The sequence below is a fragment of the Homarus americanus genome, unplaced genomic scaffold (genome assembly GCF_018991925.1).
Source record: "Homarus americanus isolate GMGI-L3 unplaced genomic scaffold, GMGI_Hamer_2.0 scaffold43395, whole genome shotgun sequence".
Taxonomy (NCBI): domain Eukaryota; kingdom Metazoa; phylum Arthropoda; class Malacostraca; order Decapoda; family Nephropidae; genus Homarus; species Homarus americanus.
This window is the reverse complement of record NW_024717125.1, coordinates 196,402-200,252: the sequence shown is the minus strand read 5'-3', so window position 1 is coordinate 200,252 and position 3,851 is coordinate 196,402.

Genomic DNA, 3,851 nt, shown 5'->3' with positions numbered 1-3,851 from the left:
GTTGCTTTGTATACTCGTTGGCACCTTCATTGTTGTTAATATTGTTGTTGTTAGCTGTTGTTGTTGGTGATTAGAGAATACCTGTGTGTTATTGTTGTTAGTGTTATTACTATTGTTGTTGTTATTATTAATCTCTTGTTTAGCTGTTGTTGTTGTTTGGCACCTGTAATTAGGTTTTGACAGTTCTGACACAAGAAGCAATTGTTTTTATGTGTACTATATAATATTTCACCAATGTTTTTGTTCCTTTATCGCCATCACCTAAGTTCATGAAGCCCCTACACAACACACACCTGTAACCTGTATGGCTCTACACAACACACACCTGTAACCTGTCATGAAGCCTCTACACAACACACACCTGTAACCTGTCATGAAGCCTCTACACAACACACACCTGTACCTGTCATGAAGCCTCTACACAACACACACCTGTAACCTGTCATGAAGCCTCTACACAACACACACCTGTACCTGTCATGAAGCCTCTAGACAACACACACCTGTAACCTGTCATGAAGCCTCTACACCTGTCCAAACTTAGTACAAGGTTACGAAGTCAGCGGATGAAACGTAAATAGTTAATAAAAAAAAATACTATATATGTAATTATTCCTGAACCATTTATCAGATCGGTTTTAGATTAGATATACAATACCGGATGAAGTCATTTTCCACAACTATATATGTTTGGGTTATCCGATGTTCGGTTTGCGATAACTCCGTTTACGATTACCGGAAATGTCATGAAATTTACACTCATGACTGATACGACACTGTGTGAAAACGGTGTGCTTTTGCTTGTAACATCTGGTGGTGGTTGTTGTTGTGGCACCTGTCAATGTTGTTGTTATAGTAAGTGTCGTAATTGTTAGGGCACCTGTTGTTGTTGTTACCATGGCACCTTTAATTATTAGTGTTATGATACCTGTATTGTTGTTGTTGTTGTTGTCATTGTTATTATTTTTGTTGCACCTGTATGTTCTTTGTTGCACTCTTGTTATCGTTGTTGTACAGTTGTTATATTTATTTTGTCTTTGTGCAATTATTCTGCTCTTATCGATAATGTATTTGTTTGGTGTTTATGTTACCAATGTTTTTGTTGTTTCTATTGTTGTTCATGACGGTATTGAGATAACTATTTATACTGCTGCTGTTCTTTTTGTTATTATTACTGTTCTTGTTATTGTTAGTGAATGAAATGACTTCTGGTCAATATTTTCGTTTTTACACTGTTTGAATGGTAGATTGATGGGGGGCCATGGCCAAGTAATCTATCTCTCTGTCGATGGTCAATTAATGTGTGGGTCAAGAAGACGTTCAGAGAGTTGAGGTGATCAACAGATGGTCATTGCGTGCGGTGATCGGTTGGTCGGATTTATCGTACATCGGAGGCTCGGTTGGTCGGATTTATCGTACATCGGAGGATCGGTTGGTCGGATTTATCGTACATCGGAGGATCGGTTGGTCGGATTTATCGTACATCGGAGGATCGGTTGGTCGGATTTATCGTACATCGGAGGATCGGTTGGTCGGATTTATCGTACATCGGAGGATCGGTTGGTCGGATATAGTCGTTAGTTAGGTGAATATATGGTCGAATATACCTTTACATCTTCAGTCGGATATATAAAGTTAATTAATTAAATGAATGTGACAATATTCATTAGAGAGGTGACTCATACAGACAGCCATCACTTAATTAAAAATCTTTATTATATGTTATCTAGATTAAATATACAGGTAAATGGAACGTAATTATGTATATATAATTAAAAAAATTAAATAAAAGGTATAAATAAATAAGGAAATTAATAAATAAATACAAAATTACGAAAATAAAATAAAATAATATGTATAAAGAAACTAGAGGAACAATATAAAGAAAGATAAAGAAAGATAAAAGAAGACAGTAAGAAGGAATACAAAAATAATCAATAAGACCATGGAAATATATAATACTTTCATAACAATAATAATGAAGAAAATCTGATTACAATAAGAAATACACAGATTTACGTATTTCTCTATCCAAACCGCTAGTTAAATCTGCCCATCACACCACAACGATCTAAACTACTCCCTCGCGCCACCACAACCATATTTATGTGACTAATTCGACATGTAAGAGGAAGATCATTATACCAGAGTTAACTACCTAACTACCTCGTCTCCTCGCGGACATAACCAGCGGCAGAGAATCACGAGGTCGATATTCATCACCTTTTCAGGACATCAAAAAAATATGGAGGGTGGCTGATTGATCCTTCATGGGTCGTAAAAGAAAGTCTCCGGTGACCTAACGGGAGGGGAGGAAGAGGGGGAGTTAGTGGGGAGGAATGGTAGGGAGAGATGGGGAGGAAGAGGAGAAGGGGGGAAAAGGGAAAGTAGAAGAGGAGGAGTTGGTGGGGTATGAAAATTGGGGAGAAAGGCGAGGAAAGTGGGGAGAAAGTGGAGGAGAGATGGGGAAGGGGAGAAGAGGGGATGGAAAAATGGGAGAGTAGGAGAGGAGGGGGGAGGAGAATGGGAGGTGTAGGGACAGAAGGAGGGGAAGTAGAGAAAGGGAGAGAAAAGGAGGAGAGAAGAAGGGAGGGAAGAAAAGGAGAAGGGGGAAGGGTAGGAAGGGAAGAGGGGACAGGGAGAGAGGTGGTGGAAGGGAGGGAGAAAAGGGAAGGAGAAAAAGGAAAGGAAGAGCCAAGGGGTCGGGGGAAATGGGGAAGAGGAAGGGGGAGGGAAGGGGAGGAGGAGGGGAGGAAAGAAAGGGGGGGAAAGAAGGAAGAAAGGGAGAGGATGGGTGGAGGGAAGGGATGAAAAGTGTGGGGAGTGGAGGGATGGATAATAGGAAAGATGGAAAGGAAGGAAGGAAGGAAGAAAGAAGAGGCAAAAGAAGAGCAGAGGAAAAGGAAGGAAGGGTGATGGAAGAGGAAAGAAGGAAGGAAGAAGAGGCAAAGGAAGAGCAGAAGAGAGGAAGGAAGGGTGATGAGATGAAGAGGAGTGATGGGAGGAGATGAAAAGGAGTAGTGGAAAAGGAAGGAGGGTGATATAGTAGGAAGAGGGTCGATGAGAGGCGAGGAGAGGAAAAAGGGGTGATGAAAGGGGAAAGAGGGGTGATAGAAGGGGTGTTGGGAGGGAAGAGTGTGAATAGAGAATTGATGAAGGGAAAGGAAGGGCGAGGAGAGGTTACGAGGTGGGGAGATGGGTGATGGATGGGTGATGGGAGGGATGAGAGAAGGGTGGTGGAAAGGAAGGAAAGGTGATGAGAGGGGAAAGAGGGTGATGGGATGGTAAAGGGATGTAGGAGAGGGAAAGAGGGGATGAAGGTGATGGGGGAAGAAGGTGATGGGAGGGGAAGAGGGGCGATGAGAGGGGAGGGAGTGATGGGAGGGAGAAAGGGGAGTGATGGGAGGGGAAAGAGGGGTGATGGAAGGAAATAGGGGTGATGGGATGGAACAGAGAATGAAAGAGAGGCGGTGGGAGGAAAAATGGGTGATATAAGGGGAAAAAGGGGTGGTGGAATGGAATAGAGGAAAGAGGGGGTGGGATGGAAAATATATGAAAAGAGTCGCGGTGGGAGGGAGAGGGGCGATGGGGAGGAAGGAAGGAGTGATGGGAGGGTTTTGGAGGGGAAGAAGGGGTGATGGGAGGGTTTTGGAGGGGAAGGAGGGGTGATGGAAGGGGAAAGAGGGGGTGATGGAAGGGGAAAGAGGGGGTGATGGAAGGGGAAAGAGGGGGGTGATGGAAGGGGAAAGAGGGGTGATGGAAGGGGGAAAGAGGGGTGTAGGGATGGGAGGAAGTCACTAAAAAGGTCCTCACAGCACCGCTACAATGTGAACTTCTCTGACGTCATTACT